The following is a 23159-nucleotide window of genomic DNA, read 5'->3' as shown; positions in this document are numbered from 1 at the left end:
TCTCCCTCTCAGACGCCAAATCTCAAAGACTCCTCCAAGTAGAAACAGCACTCCTCTCTTCACGCCCAGCCCTAGCAAAGCCCTGCTCTGTTCACTGGCCAAATCAATCAGCTCCACCAGCCACTTTCCCAAGACCCTTCCAGAACCGACTTCCAGTAAAGGCGGTAAGCACTCCTTAGCAAAATATATGGAAGTACTTCAGAGACAGATGCCAGAGAGACAAGCCCGGACACCCCAAAGTCACACCAGCGCCTCTCCTTGTGGCTCATGCCCCAGAGCTCAGCCCAGATGTGTCACGACAGTGTGACACACCTTTAAATCACCGTTAACGCATATGTTCTTTGCAGATGGAACACAGACCTCGGCATCACCAACAGGGGACAAGGACAGGGTCTTTGAAGGAAGCCTGAGCAAGAAAGCCCTTTTTAAAAGTGCATTTTCATCTTTCTTTTTTACAGTGATCTTCTGCCATGGTGGAATGTAAACACCACAGGAATAGACAGAATCGTGAATTAAGGATTTGGACGCCTTGCTTTAGAAGTAATCTTCAAAGAATGCACATCCCAAACATCAGAGTCGCACAACAAGGCTCCGAGCTGCTTGTGACTGCCTGGAAAACGGCACAGGTCACACCTATTATTACCAGTTGGGTCCTGAATTGCTTTTAAAAATCAATAGAAAACATGTTCTTACATCTCGTCTACTTGGCAAGAGGGCAGATTCAGAAAGTGCTTGTCTTTGCCCAGAGAAGAAACCATTTAAAGAATGTCCCCCAAAACGTTCCCAGCAGCAGGCATAAATAAGAACTAAGTTTTCAGTGATCACTCTGCCCAACGCTTCCCCAGGAAAAGGCAGGGCAGATTGGTGGCTTTGTAAACTGCTCACCTGGCCTTCCCCGGGCCTTCTACTTCCACTCCCCAAGAAGGCCCAGGGCGGCTGGTGCTGTTCTCCAGAGCACCCAGCAGCTCCCTCTCTGTTCCAATGACCAAATCTAAGTAATCGTAGCCATGAAATACACAGCACAGTGGAAAGAGAGGTTTTGCAGGCAGAGATGGGGAATTTCCACCAGGGTGCAGTCGCTTGCTACAAGCGTCGGTTTTGGTAAGTCACCTGGACCTCTGAGCTCCAGGCTCCTTGTTAGGAAAGTCAGACAATGAACCTACCTCACAGGACTACTGAAGATTCAGTGAGAAAAGACGTGTGAGGTGACCTGTAAAGTGTGCCACAGCGGAGCAGAGGAGCAGAGTGGCATCCTTCCCCTTCCCTCTACCCCCACTCAAGTATTGGTATTAGTATTTATAGCTGTAATGCAACATTCACTTCCAACCATTTAGAGCACAGTGCTAGGCACTGAACCAGCATTTGCTGAAGAGGTAAAGGGACAGAGTATTTGAGCCATACAGACCATCTTCTTCAGAACTCAGGCAAGGGCATCCCCCAAACCCAAAGGCAAAACCCGTGAAATAAGTTGAAAATGTTTTTGTGAGCGCAGGACCCAGAGCATTCTTTAAGATTAAATCTGTATGAAAAGCACAAAAGTCAAATGCTGAATGGTGTATTAATTATGCACGACCAAAGATCTAGAAGAGGTTAAACCCACATTTGGCAGCAAATTGAGTTCTTTTATTTGATATGAAATCTGCACATGGTGATGATTTGTCCTTCCTGCTTAATGTCACCAAACTTCTGGAGAGGGTGCAAAAAAAGACAAAAGAAATAGACATCCATCTATTCAAGGGTCTTCCTTGTTAAAGGACAAAATATAATAGGCATCAGAAGAAATGACTTCTCAGAACCATTGCTGGCCAAGGTCAAAAGTCAAATGCACCTAGAGCAGTACTAATAACATCTTGTCCCGCTTGCTCCATTAGGGAGTTATGAAGAGTATTTCTAACACACATGGAGTTGGTGTTCAATACAATGAAAGCTTAGAAGTCTCTTTCCAAGCATATATGCTCACTGCAACTAGACCTTTTAAGAACATCTCCCCAATTTCACCATAGAGAAATCTGAGAACTTATTAGCCATTGGTAGGTTTTCTGTTTTGTTGCTATTTTTGCTTTGCTTTATTTGAAGCTATACAGCCTTAAAATCAAAGATGAGGCTGTTGATAAATTGTGACAATGCCCTTGTCATCCTCTACAATTTTTTATCTGGTTTGAATTCAAACCAGAAAGATCCTGCCACCATGCTCCATGTGGCTCTTGTATGAATAGGCCAGGTCAGTATTGCCTAGTTTTGATGTGTGGGATGCCAGAAAAAGTCTCAATTGGCTGAGGTCAAATAAAGGATTTGTGGTGCTTCTATCGCCCAGAGTGGAGCTTTCTGATGCTGTCACCCGCACCGCAAAGTGACAGGTTCTCAGGAGGGTAAGTCTCTGGAATTACTTCTGTGATTGTGGCCAGGAATACTCTCTAATTTTGCAAAATGCTGCGAATTTAGGACAAACTGAAGAAAACCAAGTAGACAATAAATAAGGTTTGCTAATGTTTAACCACTTCTCCAAATTCATTTCATACACTATCACAGCAGAACTGGAAATGGCCACTGGACCAACTGGGGATCCTTGGACGTCACTTCAGTTCAGTTCAGTCACTCAGTCGTGTCCAATTCTTTGCGACCCCATGGACTGCAGCACTCCAGGCCTCCCTGTCCATCACCAACTCCCAGCGTTTGCTCAAACTCATGTCCGTCGAGTCGGTGATGCCATCCAACCATCTCATCCTCTGTCTTCCCCTTCTCCTCCTGCCTTCAATCTTTCCCAGAAACAGGGTCTTTTATAATGAGGCATTTCTTCGCATCAGGTAGCCAAAGTACTGGAGCTTCACCATCAGTCATTCCAATGAATATTCAGGGCTGATTTCCTTTAGGATTGACTGGTTTGATCTCCTTGCAGTCCAAGGGACTCTCAAGAGTCTTCTCCAACACCACAGTTCAAAAGCATCAATTCTTTGGCACTCAGCTTTCTTTATAGTGCAACTCTCACATCCATACATGACTACTGGAAAAACCATAGCTTTGACTAGACAGACCTTTGTCGGCAAAGTAATGTCTCTGCTTTTTAAAATACTGTCTATGTTGGTCATCGTTTTTCTTCCAAGGAGCAAGTGTCTTTTAATTTCATGGCTGCACCTTGGGCATCAGCACCATCTAGAAAACGGGACTCTCAGGGTGGTAACCAGGAATACAATTGTTTAACAAGTCTCCCAAGCTTATCTGCCTAAGTTTGAGAGCAATTCAATAGGCACACCTTCCTCATTTTACAGATAGGAAAACAGTTCCAGCCGGGATAACAAATTGCCTAAGTGACTAACCAAGCAAGGGCCCAGACCCAGATTTGTGCCTCCATCCAGCATTTGACTCTGAATTGTATACAGATCTGCCATGAGGGCACACAGTGGGTCCCCATGAACACATATTTTATTTGCATTCAAACAATCAAATAGCTGAAACACAGCAGCTGAACAGGATGCTGGTGACTAGGAGGCCCCAAGGAAGAGAGACTAGAGAGCAGTCATGAATTAAGTCCAAGCCAGAATCCAATGAAAAGCCATGTTCCACCCAGCGCTCTGCTAAAAAGCAACAGGTCAGGGGCTTCCCTGGTGGCTCAGAGGGTCTAGAATCTGTCTCTATTGGAAGAGACCTGGGTCTGATCCCTGGGTCAGAAAGATCCCCTGGAGCAAGGGAAGGGCTACCCACTCCAGTATTCTTGCCTAGAGAATTCCAAGGACAGAGGAGCCTGGTGAGCTATAGTCCATGGGGTCACAAAGAGTCAGACACAACTGAGTGACTAACACTTTTGCTTTTCACTTTCAACAACAGGTCATCACCAAGAAGCACAACACCAAGGGATTCCTTATTCTCCCTGACCTTGGAACCCATTTTCAATGAAACCTTCACTACCCAAAAAGTTTTGGCTTTGAGTAATAGTGGTCTCAAGCCACCCTTGTAGAGTGGGGCTCTTTAAGTAATTAGCTAACTTTTTAACTCTCTGAAGTGAAAAAAGAAAAAGACTAGATAGCAAATAGGTTTTAGTCCAAGAGATCTATAAAATCACAAACAATTCACTGGGAAATTATTCTTAATCATTTCAAAAGACACCTGTGTTCCTAATTCTTTATTAAGGTTTTATGATTTCCATCTCCCATTCCAAACCCCTCCCACAGATGCCAGACACCCTGTGGGGTGAGGGTGGGGGACAGTTAGTGGCCGGCAAGGCACTGAAACAGCAAGGGAAGAAAAGAAAATTCTGTCCTCAAAGAGTTCACATCTAGTAGAGGAGAAAAGATATGTATGTAGCTCACACAGTAAAGCAAACAATAGGGGTCAAAAGGAGGAATTTTACACAGAGGGAGAATTCTGTGGGACAAACAGGTGGAAATGAAGACTCGTGGGACCGACATTCCCAGATCTACCCCATCTTTTCTTTTCCTGTGGAATTCTCGGTGGCGGTTGGCTTATTGGGAGGAGGAAGACGAGTATCTCCAACACTTCCCGAAAACAGGCTCTGCAAGCCGCACGAGTGTCACAAAACTCCCCAAGATGGCAGTCACTTGGGCAACAGGATGTGACATAGGTTTAAAGTCCTCTCTCCCCTTCTGCAATCACGCTCTGTGATTCGAGTGTCTCGTTGAAGCCAGTGGGGTGGCTCCACCTCACTCATCAGTCAGATGAGCGCCTCACCAATCAGGGCGTCAAGATGGCATCTTCTGCAGGCCCCACGGCTCCTCTGCCCAGGGTCCCCCATCAAGTGCTGCCAAAGACGAGAATGTAGAGCCACTAACAACTTGATCCGCGTTAATCAGGGCCCCACGCAGCTGCTCTCAGCAGCGACAAAGACCCCGATGAGGGCTCTCCGTGCCCCACGTACTGATGGCAAGGGAGAGGCTGTGGGGGGCAGACGGCATGGCCCACCTCGAACAAGGTGGCACAGGCAGGGAGATGGCTTGAGACAGGAGGTCTCCATAAACCACAACCCAAACCAGAAGAGACCCCCTCATCTGAGCAGCGCCCACCACGGGGAGAGGCTTGGCAGTAACACTAACACACTTTCTATCTAGAGACAACCACCCTTCTGAATCGCCATCATGGTGACCTCTCAGTAGTCTGGAGAAGGACGCAGCTGCAGCCCCATCTCTAAGGAAACAAAGGGCGCATCAGGGGATGACACGACATTGTTCTCAAAGGTCAGGAAAAACTCCCAAACACGTTTTTTTCTCCCCTTTAGGAAAGTAGACTTCTTTCAAAAAATATTGATCAATTGGCCACCTCTGCAAGCTACTGTTCTAGGTGCTAGAAGGAGAGGCATCAGAGAGCCTGCAGGGCCCTGGCTTTGGGGAGTCTAGTTCTAGTGGAGGGAGCGAGACAGAAGGTAAGCTGACACTCGATGAAATCCAGAAAGATAAATCCCATGAAGAAAACAAAATAGGACAATGAGCTGGAAGGTGACCAATGTGGCGGAGAGGAAGAGGGAGGCCAGGAAAAGCCTCTTGGAAGGGGTGGCCTTTGGTAGACCTGAGGGATAAGCAGAAGTGGCCAGGTGAAGGTATGGACAAGAGTGTTCCAGGCGGAGGAAATAGCCACGCCAAAGATCCCGAGTGTGATCAAGCCTGCCACACCCAGGGAACTGAGAGGGGGCTGGGGTCAGAGCCTAGCGAATGATGGGGAACGAAGGGGAGATAGGGACAGCAAGGTGCCCGGTTACCCCATGATGGCTCCATTCATCAACTCAGGCTTGTCAAAGCCCTCCTCAAATGGATTTTTGCCTCCTAGAGAACACAGCAGCCTCCATTTCAGCTCCAGCCTGTTTTAAATCTTTTAATGTTCTTTATGGGCATTTCCCAAAAGGAAAGAAACACCTGTCTCTTCAAAAAACAAAAACCTCTGGGCAACCCCAAAGCCAGATGGGCACTGCCCCCTTTACAACTGCTCAGGTGAGTCCCATCTCTGCCTCTTCTCCTGGCCAGGTGCTGGTCAAGTCGTTAATTAGTCAGATGCCTCCTAGAAGAAGAAGAGTCCGGAGGGCACGAACGCTGAGGGGGCAGTGAATGAAGAGTTCTCCCTCCATGCAGCCGCCTGGAAGCCTTTGTCCACACAGAGGAAAGGTGAGGCTGCTGCGGACAGACATCTGAGTTTTGAAATTCTTCTGTAATCACGACTTTAGTCAAGAAAATGCACATGAGTTCACAGGATGATAAATATTAGCATGCTTCTCCAAGTTCAAGTGAGTTGTCAATAAGACAATTAAAGCAGCATCAATAATATGCACCGTATGTTATTATCTGCTATTCTAAATCCCAGGCTTTTGTGATCTCAGGAAAACAAAGGAGGACAGGCTGTGGTGATACAAATACTTTTGCACAAGTGAAAGATGTAATTCTGCGTTAGTGTAACAGCAAGGACGGGGAGGGGGGTGTGTGCAGGATGGAGCGTTCTTAAATACTGTATGGGGTAAGGAAGAATGGACTAGGTGGAAAGGACCGTTACAATGGAAAATTAGCAAGTCTGTGTCTAAGGTGGATCAATCACTTATATCACGTGGCCCCAGTCAATAGGAGCCTGAATAAGTGCTAGCATTGACCTTAATCAACTGACAATCGGTACTCAGAAATCAGAAATGCCGGATTCTTCTAAAGAGGAAGCTAAGTGAAACTTTGGGTGAAATTAATAAACATGAATGAGCATGCCCTTTGAAAAAGAGAGAGAGAGAGAGAGAGAGAGTGTGTGTGTGTGTGTGTGTGGTGGGGGTATTCCCTGGCAGTCCAATGGGTTAGGACTTGGCACTTTTACTGCAGGGGCCCACGGCAAAAAAAAAAAAAAAAAAAAAAAAAAACAAGAGAGAGTGTATGTGGGTAAAGAAAATAAAACAGGACAATAATACATATATACACATACATATACAAATATATACATACATACACACACATATATTCATTTATATGAAAAACCATATAGTATTGTGCTGAATTGGAATTTGGAATGAACTATCTCTTGAATACAAATAACATGGCAAAACTTTTTCATTGTTCCCTAAGACAAAAACCTACACAATGCAATCTCTATACATCTGCAGAATCAAAAATCATTTTCCTCCAAAAATAACTTGCAAAGCATTAAATGTACTGGAATGAGAGCAGACACTAAAACTACTATTTGTTGACACTTTGTGATTTAGGATTGAAGAGAGAAGTTTTCTCCAAATTAATGAGGCAGACATAATAGAGCAGTGTCAAAATATTGATTTTATTTTATCCTACCTATTGTTGGCACTCTTCTATTAAGTTGGAGAAAATATAATTCTTTCATTAGAGTTATCATTTGTTATTACTCACTTATTTGCTATTTATTATGGAAAAGAAATCTTGTGTCACTTTTCAAGATTAATATAGAACAATCACATGGAAAGTCATGTCAGAGACCAAAATAAAATACCAAATGCTTCCCAGACAATTTTTACTATACTGAAATATTTCTTAAGAGGAAAAGGAAGAACTGTTGGTTCAAATTTCATGAAATATATACAAATTTAGATTTATATTTATATACTTGGAAAAACTATTATTCCAACTAAAGCTCAGAAATTAAAATGATTATATTCATGCTGATATAACTTACTTTATAATAATCAAGTTGATAAGTGGACAATATCTAACATATACTCACAGATCTGAACAGATAAAATGGGGGAATACTGCTTACCAAGGTATGTTCCTTTATTCTAAAGAATTATTTTTTATAGTGCCCTTAAATGTTTTTTCTCTTAATTCATCACAGATTTTTGCTAAGGAAGGGGAAATATCTGAGCAAGTTTTCTGAAAGTGTAATAAAAGTCATGCATTTGTTTCCATAATTTTTCTTTTGAGTCATTTACATTTTAATATTTTACATCGAAGTTGCGATGATGTGAAATACGATATATATGCAGGATGATTTGGAATGTTTACAGTTATTTAATGAAATTTACTTAACCATTTAAAACCAAATGAAGAGAAAAAAAAGTACAGTATCCAAAGAGCCAGGACATACTTCATTTTCCACTAAAAAATTAAACTAAATTAAATTTAAAAGTTACTAGAGTAATCATGTAAGTAATGAATCAAAACAGCCAGGCATGTAAATGTGTACTTTCAAGTTCTATAGCATAAAGTCTTCTGTGGACTTACAGGTGATATAAACAAGTATCTGGCTTTCCTGCCAAGCTGTCCCTTTCCTGAAAGGGGAACGAGTTCATGACCCCCAGAAACTGCTGGGTGGTGAGAACCTCCCCAAAATCCCAAGACATCTTAATCAAGCACAAACTTGAGTGTCCCCGGAGGCAGAGGCCCCATGGTGGCATTGTCCATCATTCCCCCCAGTGCTCTGCACGCTGCCTGACGTGGGTGCACACTCAGGAACCAGAGGTGGGAAGGGAGGAAATGTGTAGCCACTATGGCTATGCATAGGAGAGACAGGATGACTCTGAGACGCAGGTGCCTACTTGAGCTTTACCCTCTCTCCTCTGAGACTAAATAAACAAGTCTAACCAAACTAAGTACAGCAGAACTGTGCAGTCAGGGGCACACCCCTAGAGTTAGGATTTGGGCAGAGGGGAGCCAGGCATCACAGAAGCACTTGTGAATCTCAATAGATCCTAAAATCTGAGAGAGCTTACATGATTTTTATCTTTGCAACTAACTTTATATTCACTATGTGCCTGGCACAGAGTAGATATTCAGTGGATATTTGTGGAATGAATGAATTATATAGGGAGAAGAAGGGATGGACAGAAGGAGAGAAGAGCCACTTGGAAGGAAAATATTGACTTTGGATGGCAGAGAAGGCCACAGCCGCCAGCAGACACCCTCCAACAGAAATGCCCTCAACAGGCCATGCTCACAGCAGGCTGAGGGAGCGGCCTCAGCTAGAAGATATCTCCTCGGTGCAAAGAAAGACAACGGGTATGTACCTGGGGGAGCAGTGCATAATCAGCTGCAACCACCCTGGCCTTCTTTCTTCTCAAACCACTGAGGTCCTTCCAACCTCAGGGCTTTTGCACATGCTGGTCCCTTGCCTGGGAGTTTCCCCACCCCTTGCTTTACTGGCTGCTTCTCACCTTTAGACCACCAACAACAGCACTGGCCAACTCGTTGAAGAGGGGCTTCCCGCTAGCCCTCTGTCCTCTTCCTTCAGAATCTGCATGATCAAAGTGGGCATGACAAATATTGTGTCTCATGACTCTCTAGAGCTGCAGGACTCATGGATATTGGGTCCACTGCTATGTCCTTGGCACCTACACAGTGAGGATCTATAGGAAGGACAAATCTGAGAGAATGAACTGTAGGGCACAGTGACACTGTCCCGAGTGGTGCAAAGAAAAGTGTGACAAGAAAGCAGCCCTCACCCCTTGCCAAGGGCTCTGCTCCACGGCAGCCTACTCCAACTGAAGAAGAGGTTCATGAAGTTCAGAAGTCTTGACTCTCCAACAGTTCTGTTCTAGAGGATGCCATCTCCAGAGAAGGTCCAAATCAGATGTCCGGAGCCCCAGTCCAAAGGTCACACACAGCCACAGTCACAAGTCCAGGCAGAGAAAGCCCAGCAATGCCATCTACCAGCTACATGACCTCATGACCTTGGGCAAGTCATACAACATGGATATACCTCCTTTTCTCCACCAAAAGGCAGTGTTCTAAGAACTAAATTAAACAATATCTTGCATTTTCAAGCCCAAGGTCATCTATATAACAAGCATTCAATAAATGCTAGATGTATATCTATAAGACCTGATCACGGTTTTGAATTCCCTACAGGAAGATGGGATCTTGTTTCTTAATATAACATTCCTAGGTACTTCCCAAGGATGACTGGAATGGTGATTTTGTCATAGATTTGGTGTCCCCCCCGGCCTCCACTGAGGAAAAGCCACCCAGAATTCCACCCTTTCCCCTGCAGGAAAAAGTGAAGGAGTTATGCTCAACTCCCCACCTCTCTCTTGGGTAACTCATCTTGAATGCAATGACCACAAGTTCAACTCATTAATTTAATACTTCATGCACAAGCATTTGTGTCCCTTGAAATCAGCAAGTGATTGTGTGTAAGTATGCAAATTAGGTGAATTTCACATGTGCGTGTGTGTGTGTGTGTGTGTGTGTGTGTGTGCGTGTCTGTGTGTATTTCGGAACCTGGAACCGAAACATCATCTTCACTGCCTACACTTGTACTTTGGTCTTGGTATAACACTGTCACACCACTAATCTGCCTAGGACACAGAATACATTTAATACATTTTTTTTTAAAGATTGAATGAATGAATGACAGTAGTGCCTCCTTAGGGCCTTTGGCTTGGATCCAGGGCAAAGATAAAGAGTCAGGCACATAATGTTCCTACCAAGATTACCACAACCAGGGTGGTTGGTGTGTGGTGATACGGTGTGGTGTGGTATGGTGTGTGTGTGTGTGTGTGTGTGTGTGTGTGTGTGTGTGTGTGTGCACGTGTGTGGCTTGGGAACACAGTGCTAACACTTGATGGATTGGAATGAGCATATTTGTTTAGCGAAGACTTAAACCCTACCCCCACTCCATAACCTTCCATAAACTCAGCTGACCCTTTAAAATGCATCTTCTGAAATGTATAGGAAATCAATCAGCTGATACTTATTGATTCCCAGGTAAATAACTCCAAAGACCAGTCAGGGAAACAAAAGAGGAATGACACCTCACTAGGCTTTGCAAGTGACTGATGGCTATAGTTTGGGGTAGGGTTTTCATTCCTAAAATATTTAACAAAATGTACAATACAAGTAATAATATTAGCTGGCCATTTGTAGAATAGCCGGTCTCTGAGCTCATTTATTAATCATTTTCTCTTTTAATCCTGATGACTCAATTAGGAAGGAAAAAATATTCCAATTCTACTGATGAGAAAACTGAGGCTTAAAGACAGAAAATGCCCTGCTCTCAAAGATCTTGGAAGGAGTGGCGCTGGGTATCAAGCCTGGTCCCATTTGACTGGTCCTGAGCTCTTTATCACTGTGTTACACTGCTTAAAAACAAAACCAAAAATGCTTCTAGCTCTTCCTCATTTGCAAACTCAATGTTTCCAGCTCAGTGAAACAAGCATCTTAATCATGGAATGAAGGAGGGAACACCCCTAAAAAGTAAATAATGCAAAAAACTAACTTATAGATATTGATATATCAAGCAAAACATGTACTGTGTAACTGTTGCAAAAAATTTAATTAGCAAATAAAGTGCACACAAAGAATTCCCCCGTAGTCGTTCCTTCTGGAGCAACGGATACAGAAAGTAGGAAGGAACATGAAGTTTCTTTGTGTTAATCTAAGGGTTAACAGTTGGCTGATGATAGAAATTAATAAAAAGAGGGGCCCCTGCACTGCTCCCCAGTGCAGCAATGATTTAACTCACTTGCCTTCAAGATGGAGGTGGGCAGACACAAATACCAGCACATTTAAGCACAAATCGTATTAGAATTTTCCCTTGAATTCTGCCCAGACCTGGTTCCTAAAGAGAAAAGTGCTCGGTCCCCAGCGCCCCCAGGTCGCCTAACCCCTTTGCCCAACCTCCACAGGAGGCCAACCTCTAGCAGAAGAGAGTCAAAGAGACAGATTCTAACTCGAAGTCTGTCCCAAGGAACGAAGCAGCTGGAAACAACTCCTTCTTTAGATCAATAAACAAATTATTTTATTGAAGGTGGTATTTGGAGATCACACACAAGAATTACACAGATTTTATCGGAACAATATTATCATGCAAAGAGAGAGAAAGTTTTCTGAACAGCAAACCCCAGTTGCCCCCACGATCCACACATGGGCCTGGTATTTGTCACCTGAGCAGCCAGGCTCCTAATTCAGGCAGAGCCAGCAATCCCTGAAAAAACGTCTCACACGGATCTAGCTCCGGTCAACCTTTTGAGACCGGAGGGAAATGTGAGGATCAAGTTGCTGGTATCACTGAGATAAAAGGGCAGTGTGTCAAAACGCAGCCAGTTCTTCCGGGAGGGTTTTGAAAATGGTACGTACTCTAATAATCTGCAATATATTACTTGACCTCACCAGACAGCCATTGCTAAAGAATAAACATGCCAGAAGGCACAGAACGCACATCTCCCCCAAGCATATCACCGCTGGTTACATCACAGAAGCATTGTCACGGGAAATGCCAATCAGATGACCAGATCTTGGATGAGCCCCTCATTTGTCACGCACTTAGAAAGCCACTGTGTCTTCCTTGGGGTGGCAGCAGTTATTAAAGGGGAAACTGCCACCTTATGGGCCTTAATCAATACATTTTTAGATGATGCAAACGTTCATGTCATCGTGTCTGTATTTCTTCTGCCTCTAAAATATGCTAGAGAAGAATTTTAAATAAGACTAAAATTCAAACAGTCCCCACCAGACTTCAACGAAAGCTTTTTCAATATAGTTTCAGAAATTCATGTGCAAAGGGGGAAAACAGCTGAAAAGGAGGAAATGGGTGGGGCGGGGGGAGGCTGGGAAGAGGGGAGAATGAAACAAAACAAAAAGCACACAGAAAATAGATATTAAGTTGTCAAATCAATGATCTCAGAAAAGAACTGCAGACAGGGTGTCTGGCATTTTGCTTAAGAAATGGTGCTTCCAAAGTCCATGAGAGTTTCTGGTGGAGCGGGGCTTCTGATAGCTCAGAGCAGCCCCCCGAGGACTCAAGGAGACCTAGTGGCAGTGGGGACCAGCACAGAGGCCGCCCTGCACCATCCAGGAGGTTCTGGCTGCACAGATTAAATCCCTTAATGTCGGCATGTGGCAGCTTTTCCCCTCCCACATTCCCACACTGCATTTTTCCTCCTTGTGAACTCTCCTTGCGCTATTGGAGCAGGACTGCCACCCACCAGAGCTGACCCTCTTTCAGGTGGAAAATGTCTGTGAATAAAGTTTCTCAGATGCTGCAGGAATCCTGCACCGAGTTTAACTGCCTGATCCAGCCATGTTTCACCAGTGAGATGCTCTCTGCTCGGTACAGATTTAAGGTTGCTGAAAGAGCCACTTGGCATCAATAGATTACAACCCCCAGACTGTGAGCCCTGGCCGAGGATGCAAAATAATTAAAGCATTTTAGCTGTAATTTTGATAAGATTTCCCACCCCCTTCAATAGGCTCCATAGAAATGACTGCCTTTCTGTAATAATTTGGAAGGCTTTGCTTGACTTGACTTTAATAGATTTCAATACAGAATTTAAAAAAATTTTTAAAGAACAACAAAAAAAAATGTTTGTGCTACTTTCTTCTCTGGTCAATAAGAAATAAGTGTTTCCAGATATTCTGAAAAATAAAATTGAATAATCAAGCTATTCAAGAAATTAAATTCCATATATAACATCTATGTGGTCTGTGATCTGTTTGCTTCTCTATAGTTGATACAGTTTAGCTGATACAGTTTCCAAATATTTTCTCCCTCTTGAAAACAAATTTACAACAATGCATATGTTCTCCAAGTAGCAAGTTCTGGTTTACATTTTTAACTTCCATTAAAGGCGAGTTACTATGACAGGGAAGGATGATTGCACTCACAGCCCTGAGTACTGCGTAGGGAGGCAGGGGTGCAGACAAGGTCAGCAGTGTGAGCTCCGGGGCTAATGAGGCTGGCTTCGAACCCTGGCTTGTGGCTGCAACAAGTGGCCACACCTCTCAGTCTGGTGAAATCGAGATGAGGGATGCCCTTTACTCTGATGTCAAAAGGTCTCCGTAATACTGCACATCCAAGGTGCAGAATGCAGGGTCTGGCATAAGGCAAGCACCCAAGAGCAGTCACTGCTGGTGTCTCTGTTCTGGCCCCCTCTGCACACCTACAGAGAGGCCCCAGACCCTACCTCCTCGGGTGCCTGGACACTACAGGCATAAATGTTCCCTAAGAGCCTTACAATCTAGCCCTTCCATGAGCCAAAATCTCATCCAAATCTATAGGAATTATTTTGAAACCTCAGACATGTGAGAACGTCATTGTAATTAAGGCTGGATGGGCATTTCTGTGATTAATCTCAACTTTAGAGGTTCTGTGGGTTGGCTTTCACAACCTAAATAGGGTTACTTTATCCTGCCTATGTATACGGGTTGACTGTGTGTTCAAACCAACCAACCAAAGGCTAAAAGATCATGAAGGGGCTGAGCTGAAGGACTAGCAGAGACAGCATGGGGTGGGGGCAGAGCACAAGAGACAAGCCCACCTCAGTAATCAAAGCTAAACACAGCTCAGGTGATCAAAGCCTTGATGGAAAACTTTCAGGTTAATGTCAGCTCAAGCCTACGGTGATCATTTTTCCTGTGTCAAAATGGCACTTAATTTTCTCATTGCAAAGCTACAGAGGAAGAATAGGTAGGTAGAGGAGGTGGACCCTACAAACCAATTTTCCTTCTTGCATCTCTTAATGTATCTGCATAACCTTCCTGCCACTACCACCCAGAGGCCCCACTTGGAGATCTGTGTCCCTTAAAAGGGGCTGCTGGCTCTGTATGGATGAGCTTGTTGGGTCAATGATGGAATTCCAGGGGTTCTGTGGTGAGTGTGCCCTCAGACTGGGCAGCTGGCCGTGGGTCAAGGGAGGTGCTCTGGGCAGGAGTGGGGTTGAGTGTGACCACTCCAGAGGCAGGTTGGATGGGTTCTAATCCTGGATCCTCCACTACCCTCTCTCAGTGTTTGAGGTTCCCTTCCTGAAATTTGTTGACAAATATAATAGGCTGTAAGGATTAAACAAGTTGAGTGCTTAGAACCCATGACTGCCATGTAGTGAATGCACAGAAATAAGCCACTCTCATCATCCTGCCAGCAGGATGCCCAGCCTCAACTCGGAGTCTGAGATCTGTTGCCTTTCACTTCTTGCTTTGCCTGTCACAGTCAGGGAGCCCAGAAACACAGCTCTTACTGGCAGGGCCATTTTCAGGGTGTAACTGACATAAAAACAGTCAGAGTCGAGCCCCAGATACCCTCCACCCAGGCCTTCCTCTACTGTGGACTGACATCCTCCTTCCTCTCAGACCCCCAGCTCTGCCCCCACATGGTACAAGCCCTGGTATCCCCACCAGGCTGTGCACTCCTCAGACTTCCCTGTGCCCCTTGAGACGCCCAGGATGGGGCCTGGCACACATACGCTGTGGGAAGTGAACCTGATTTTCCCCCAGGGGATGTGTGCAGATGTCTGGAGACATGTTTGATTGTCACGACTGGGGAGAGCTACTTGCGTCTATTGGGTCGAGGTCAGGAATGCTGCTCAACATCCTATGAAACACAGGACCGACTCTACAAGTGGGTAACATCCTTAGGGTCACACTTGAGAAACCCTGCTCTAGAGAAACAATGTTCAGGCCAGCCTGGCAAGTTTCACCAAAGGCCTCACCTGGATCTGATCTCTTAGGGCAGATAAACCTAACCTCTAGCATGCTCAGAGGCTGTGAAAAGCCAAGTGTTCAATGCCCTCTGAAGCAGCAAAAACTCCAATATAAGAGAAACCAAAGATCCACAATGATTTTTTACAGTGAAAGTTGCAGGGGTAACATTCTCTAGCAACCAAGAGCGCCCACTAAAACCAGCCCTGCTCTCTGCACAATGATGTAGGAAAGGGGGCCTGCATTCTTTAGGGTCCATCTTCTGATCATACATGTCCCCCTTCACTTTGTGATTCCTTCAGCTCTTTTAGCCCCAATCCTTCCACTGTGCACAGACACTGATAAACTCACTAATCTACCCTGGGTAATACACTGTGAATAAATAGGAAATCATCTCATAACAGGTGTTTCTAGCAAGAACACCCTCTCCAGCACATGTGTACACACACACACGCACACGCGCATGCACACATACATACACACACACACACACACACACACACACCAGCATCACCACAATTGAGATCCTGGCGGGCCACTCCCTGGCTTAGCTCAGTTTGACTGCACACAGGACTCCCTAACTTAGCTTGGCTCTTACCCTCTATGGCACTCAATGCTACCAAGGGTGGCCCAGACAGCCCAGACCTGAGCAAACAGCCCTCTCCTTGACAAAAGGCCTCTCTCTCAACAACTCCCAAACAGGAACCACGAGACCAGGTAAAATACACAATGAGCCACACCAGTCAGACCCTCCACCCCCACCTTGCCCGGGACAGCTCCTTTCCCTCCAGGGTCTGCTGTCCTGCAATGGCATGTCCTGGAGGGGGCGGGCCGGTCTGCACGACAGGCCTGGTTCCACGGAGCTATTCAGCTCACAAGCCCCTACTAGCAGATGTGAGTCTCTCCCATGTCAGTGAACTTGCATCTTGCTTTTAGACTCCAAAATCCAACCTTCACAATCTGGGAGATAGCATCAGGTCACCTGACCGCCAGCAGCCTTCCAGCCCAAATCTATCTCACCTGGAGACAGGGTGAAGCGGGGCTGAGCACTCTGGGTCCTGGCAGAGGTGTTGTGGGGGACTCCCAACCTCAGCATGGACAAAAGCTGACCTACAAAAAGCTCACTTCTGTTTTTAAACTTGCGTCAAGTCTCACTTTAAATAATGCTGAGAACAAAATGCAAGCTGATATTTCAGCTTACTTAAAAGGCTTATTAAAAACACTAAATCCAAAGACGTTAAAAAGCTATAATTGTCCTCATTCAAACTGGAAAAATAAATCTATTTGCTTTCTTCTTTTATGATCCTCTTCTTTAAAAAAAAAATAAGTTCATCTATATTCTCATGAGCATCATTGCTGTCTTTTTTTCCCCTTCCATTCAAGGCACTTTAAAAACACCTGTGCCATTCACAGCCAACTTTTGAGCAAAAGGCAACCATGTTTGGGAAAGGCTGTTTAACTCTGATTCCCTTATGCCAGAGATAAGTTTCTCTTGCTCAGAAAGGTGAAGTTCAGAGTTCATTTGAACGGGCTCTTAAATTTTATAGGTCTGATCTGGTGGAAATTTCTTTGGTTACCTAAGGCAGAGTAGACAACCTAATCTGTCAGCTTTTTGGGGCTCAGCAGGCAATGAATGATTCCACATCTCAGCACTGCCTTCAGTACCCAATGGGCAACTGTGGTTAGTAGGGCTGCACATCCTGGCCACCTCCCTGCCCTCTCTCATAATGGGGGTTACTGGCCTCCGGCTTGGACCAGAGCAGCGTGACTGTCTCTCCCTATCCTGCCCTATGTCTTCCGTGAAGACAGCCCCAGCCAGCAGTTAACTTGCTGAGTTGTGAGATCTCAAGCTTGCTCAGAAGTTAAGCACTCCAGGCATAGAACAAGATGGGTTTTCAGAGCAGTGGTCCAAGAGAATGCAAATTTATTGAAAGCGCTTTCTCCAGGTTTTCCATAATTACCATTTATGTCTCCAGGAACTGTTTCCCCGAACCCAGTTTAGGGTGAAAGCATTTTAGAGACTTTCTCTGCAGATGACATATGAGGTACTAACCTTTTTTCATATGCCCAGATGTTAAGTTCATTTTCATCACATTTATGCAAATTTCATTTGAACAGTAAATCAAAAGAAATCTTAAATCATTGTACACTATTTAAAAATCCACTCTAAATCTGGTTTACTTGCAGTGATATTAACATAAAGTCACAGTTAAGGGACTGAAGGTAGGAAGCAGATGTCACAATCCCGTCTTCTATGCAATGGCCCCAGAGAGACCTGGGGTCCCAGCCATCCATCAGATCAAAAAAATGTCTCTGCCTGGTCACAACCCAAATCAAGTGTTACCAGCTTAAGGGTATTCTGTAGATTGAAGCCTTTTAAAAGTTTCCCAAACTTTGGGAAAACAGGGGTCCCTCAATATAGGGGCCTGCCATCCTTGTTAGTGTCTGGACTCAGGCACTACAAAGTTCAAGTCAGGGGCCTAGTAGTGAGACTTCTGGCTGCTCGCTTCTTCCTCAGTGGGGGGAAAAGTTAATTCCTAGGGCTCTGCGGGCCTGCATTTGTCAAAGCGCTGGACGGCAGTGCTATCATTACCAAGCAAATCAGCCAGGCGGTTAATGGTGGAATCAGGAGACATTTGCACTCTGCTATCAGAATGACATCATAACTAAAGCAGCCTTCAGCCAGAAGCCTTAGGCTCTCCCTAAGCAGAGGCCAGAGGGTTGCCCGCTACCCCCCTGCATCTCCCCAGGCCAAAGCTGAGTCCCCTGCCCCTTCCCGTCAGGCTGGTGGGCCGAGCTGCCAGCAAATTTCCTAGCAAACAGAAACTAGGATTACAGTTTTCGCCCAAGAAAATCTACTTTTCCCCAGGTTCTGAACACTGTAAATAAATAACACACTATTGTGTTTTTAATAAAATTTGAGATATTATAAAAATCACTTATCTGGACAGGCCACGGTTGATATTTTATGAATGTAGCTACATTTTGGCTATAGAATTTATGGCATTTCCAACAGAATTGTCAGTCTCTCGGTGACGGTCTTTAGTAAAGAAGCCCTGAACACTCTCCTTCGAGCACTAGAAATAAATGATGCTGGAGAAATTGGGGGGGGGGGGGGGGAGGGAAGGAGCAAAGGGGGAAGCCCTTCTTGCCCCTGTTGTGCCTGCTTTCCTTTCTTTTTAAAGCACAGCCGATCACACACACACACACACACACACACACACACACACAGCCAGAGACACAAACCTTAGAATAATGGGGGAGGCATTTGGCGACGAGCTGCAGACGCGGCGCGGCGCGACTAGCAGCCGGCCCGGCTCGCTCTCTGGCTCGCAGCTCTACCCTCCACGGCGGCGGGGACCGACTACCCGCCCGGACCCGAGATGCCCAACTCCACCGCGTCCCAATGATCGCCTCCCGATTCTCGCTACAGGTACACGCCTGGCCCAAACACCTCACCTGACCGGAAAACTCGGGAGACAGAGGGGGGAAAAGTTGTGCAAGCTGCTAGCCGGGAGCGCCGGAGCCGGCGGCTGCAGTCCTCCCGCCAGCGAGCAGCCCTCCGCCCGGGCACCTCGCTCGCCTGCTTTGCGCGCTAACCTCGGGGCGCACCGAGGCCACGGCAGGGCACTTACTTGGCACTCGCTTTTGAGCGTGCTGGTCGTCGCAGTTTTCACTTGGGTTTTCAAACAAGTTTCAGGGAGGGAGAATGAGGGGAAAGGAAAAAAAGAAAGGAAAAAAAAAGAAAGATCCAATTATGCAAATAGGCTCCGGACTGGGAGGCGCGCGTCGAGTCTGACGCCGCAACCGTACTTGTTCTCGGAGCAGCCCCGGGCCGGGCAGATTTATGGGGGCGCGTCACGGCTACGCCAGGTCCCGCCGCCGGAGCATCTCGAAGTTAATTAAAGCGGTAATGTCCACTTTCCCGGCGACCCTCCGTGCGCGGGTTTACTGTTTCACCGTCCAACCCGACCCGGGCGGGGGCGGAGACGCTCTCCCCGCGCCTCTCTTCCTTCCCTCTTCTTGCTCCCCCTCTTTTTCCTCTTTCGTCTCTTTAAGTCGCCTGCCTTCCACTCAGTGAACAATGAACAAAGATGTGAGTGATGGGAAAAGATCGCCCCCTCCCAACCCCAGCAGTGAGCAAAGCCGGTCTCAAAGTAAAAATCCAGTTGCTAATATCAAACTGGAAAAGAAAACAGTGCGTTCCCAGTCTAACCCCCCCCCCCCTACACACACACGCACGCACGCTCACCCCACCCCAAGTTCACCTAAGCCCTGGTTGGGGGCGGGGGCGCAAGGCCAGGGCTCCAGGGGCTGCCCAACGCGCCCGGGACACCGGGGACAACGGACACTGCGGTGGAGAGCACTCGGGCCCAGCCTGCTTCTCGCTCCCCTCCCCGCCTGCCCTCCCCCCAACCCCCTCCCTGAGTCTACACCGGCCAGCCCGGCCCCGCGGCCCGCTCCGGCTGCCCGGCGGCCGGATGCGCTCAGCAAACGCGGCCCCTGTCGGTTTTCTGCTAAACTGCACAGCGGCGGCGGCTGCCGGGAGAAGGCGCAGGAGCAGCCGAGGCCGGCACCGCGCGCGCACTCACCCCGCCCGGCCCACTGCCCCTACCGGCGACCGACCGGCCGCCCGCTCCCACCCGCACGCACTCTTGCGCGCCCACCAGCGCCCGCGGGCTCCCCGACCCGCAGGCCAGGACGCCGCGCAGCCGCCGTATTTTCTGCTAAAGTGAAAATGAAGGCGGCTGACAAATCACGTCTCCTGTGAGGCACTCGTTAGACATAACAATATCCGGCAAACAAAACCCAGCCGTGGCTGCGACCGGCGCGCGGGGCTGGGACCCCGCCCTGCCCCTCCTCGCCCCCGCTCTGTGCTCAGGCCTGCGCGGTCCCCAACCCACCCCCAATCGATCGTCCGACCTTCCACCTAATTCGAGGGTTGTGTGCACGTTCGCCGAGAGGCGGACATAGGAACGTTCACAATACAGAAGTGGGAAAAGGAGGGGAGACAACTTTCCACCTGTCCCCAAAGAAAGCCCTGCAGGAGTTTTCTCAGAAGAGTGGGCTGGGGACAGATCTCTGCCCCCGAGTCCCCCTTTCTTTCTTTTTCCTAACTTCCCAGCTCCTGCGTTTCCACCTTCCACTTCACACACATCCATCTATATACAGATATCTATATTTTAAATTATTTGCAAAACTGCAACAGATGGGCGCGTCGAGATCTGGACACTTTCCTACTCATCATCAAAGAAAAGCTCCCCCCCCCCTTTTTTTTTTGCCTAAAATACATCCTGGTCCCGCCTACGACTGTTTTCCTCAATTCTTCATCTTCAAAAAATGTCTTGAAGCAAACAGAAAGGTTTATCAGCAAAGATCATTTTCCTCCCAGTCATACATCTGGCCTGGGGATTCCGTTCCCCCAAACTGCGCTCTTTCCAGACGCCCCCAACCCTCCGTCTCCCCGCCTTCCTAAGCCCCCACGCCCGTACTCCCTCACTCTGATTGGCCTCATTTCTCCAGCCCCGGGCTGGCCGGCTCAGTTCCCTCCATAACCTGTTACTTACTTATTTCTTTATTTTTTATCTTTGGCCCCGGGATTGGCCCCCAGGGCCTGGGCTAGGCTGGGGCAGGTGCTGCGGGCACCACCTGCGCTGGCAGGCGCCACGGCCTTTCCTGGGGTCGCAAGTTCGGACCCTGACACCCCGGCCCTACCGAGCCCCCGGCCTTGGCCTCGCCCGACTCCCCGGGTACAAGAGGCCAATGAAAACACAAAATGGCAGGTCTCAGCGGCCCTTGGCGCTGTAAGCATCGGCTAACTTTGATTTAAAAAAAAAAAAATTACAAATTACCCTTTCTACCCCCCGGCGGCGGGGCCGGAATCCCGCAGCGAGCCGCGGAGGAAGAAAGGGAGCGGGGGGCGCACGATTCTCAGGCAAAGCAGAAAATGGGGAAAGTCACTTGAGCAGAAGTTTCCGCGGCCCCGGGCTCCCAGTCTCCACAGACTCCCCCCACCCCCCAGACCCTTTTGAAAGTTTCCCGGGGCCGAGAGCGGCTCGCGGGCCGCGCGCGGCTGGGGGGCGCGGGCTGGGCCCGGAGCGGGGCGCGGGGTCCCGCTGGCGCGCCCGGCGCGAGGCCCGGCGACTCCTTTTCAAAGTAACGGTCCCGGGACCGCGGCGGGGGAGGCGGCGGCCCAGGCGCGGGTCCCGCTCGCCGCCGAAGTTCTCTAGCGCCCTTCGATGCCCGGCCGCCGCCGCTTTCCCGGTTTCTTCCTCTTTTTTTCCCCCCGCTGACAGCTTCTCTCGCCAACGTCACAGCCACGGATATTTAATTAGACCGTATTTTTTAATCGCGATGGGGCGAGAAGGAACCCGGCGGCAGGCCTCGCGGAGATGGAGAGGGGGAGGGGACGGGGGGGCCGCGCCAAGAGTCCAAACTCACTTTGCCACCTCCCGGACGCCAGGGCCATCCCCCCCCGCCGCGCCCCCCCCGGCCCCCCACCCCCACCGCGCCGCGCCCCGAGACCCCCCCACCTTTGTTTTCCTTACCTTAAACACTGAAACGCGGGTGTCGGGAGCAAACTCGGGCACGTAAACGGAGCGTTGTAAAAGATTGTGTTCAATGAATAATGAAACATGTCCACATGATTGACTTGATCATTTTCCGGGGCTGAGGGGGGACGGGCGCCCTGCTCGCGCGCCTCGCTCGCCCACTCGGCAGAGCCCTGCGAACTGTTCCCAGCCCAGCCGGGGCAGGGCGGGCTCGATTTTCGTCTGCCTCTTTTCAGAATCGCCCCGTTCATTGATACTCATCACCCAGCCCCAGCAGACATCCCCATCCCCGGCTCGGCCTCCCCCTATCTGGTAGGTGAAATGCATTGTACCATTAAAAACGCTCTCCATTGTCGCCCTGGCATAATTCACAGCAACTAGATAGGTCTTGCGGCATTTAGCTTTGATGAGCCAGAGACTGAACCCTTGATATAATAATCTACAAAGAATGGTGTGTGATCGTCCATTTTTTCTCTCTGTCTAGCAACTAAGAAACCATTTAACACAGCGCAGCTTGCTTCTGACCTTGAGCTCATGTAAACACACTTATTAAAATCTATCTATTCTCCAAGAGCTACATTCTGATTGTCAGACTCGTTACTGAGACATATATCAGCCCCTTCGCTTGTCACTACTTTGCATTCCTGCCTTTGACTAAAGAATTTTTTATCCAGCCGAGAGGGAGAGAGAGATTGCCACGGAGGGAGAGGAGAGAGACGGAAAAGGGGAGACGAAAAAGCGTAATTCTTACCTGCTCCTGAAACTATTTAAAGTCTGTTTCTTTTCTGGGGGAAAAAAAAAAAAAAAAACTCCCGGGTGAATCTCGGTGGACAGCGGGACGCGGAGAATCAGTCACAGCCCGGGCGTTTAAGGGAGTCATCAGCGATCAAATGACGTTGATCCGCGCTGTAACCTTGTGGCGTATTTAATGTAAATAAGGCAGTTATGTTGCCAATCGCCGCGATACAAACACGAAGAGGTCGTCAGCCTCGCCTCCCGCGCCTGCCATTAGAGGCGACTTTATTTACAGACACTATTTAGGAGATCATGATAATTCTAAAACAATACTAGTGCCAAATGATTATGAAAATATGATTTTAATTAATCACGTAGTAGGCAAGGAAATTAGCATACGGTAATTAAACTTCGAGAAAAACGTCACGCAGGTTCTCTGCCTTATGGGTCCAGAATACTCATCACGCGGTGGGCTCCAGGACTTAATTATCAAACAAAATAACTTTTTTAAGGCAACTTTGCA

General features: G+C 47.5%; 1 protein-coding gene across 7 annotated transcripts in view; it reads right to left on the bottom strand.

The window, feature by feature from the left end:
- The window catches only part of ZNF536 (zinc finger protein 536), a 444782-nt gene extending 421937 nt beyond the window's left edge, over nucleotides 1–22845 (bottom strand). For 4 of the 7 annotated variants that reach the window (XM_043899040.1, XM_043899045.1, XM_043899046.1 and 1 more), the window contains exon 1: nucleotides 21899–22031. The gene's annotated coding sequence lies outside the window, so the exon portion shown is untranslated. Of the gene's footprint in view, nucleotides 1–18985; nucleotides 19458–21898; nucleotides 22032–22652 lie in introns of those variants that run through there. The other 3 variants (XM_043899042.1, XM_043899044.1, XM_043899041.1) reach the window with 3 other exon arrangements.
- Between the last annotated feature and the right edge of the window lie 314 nt (nucleotides 22846–23159).

This window comes from Cervus elaphus, chromosome 4, assembly GCF_910594005.1.
Source record: "Cervus elaphus chromosome 4, mCerEla1.1, whole genome shotgun sequence".
Classification (NCBI taxonomy): Eukaryota; Metazoa; Chordata; class Mammalia; order Artiodactyla; family Cervidae; genus Cervus; species Cervus elaphus.
Note: the sequence above shows the minus strand (reverse complement) of the source record. Positions and strands in the feature narration are given on the sequence as shown.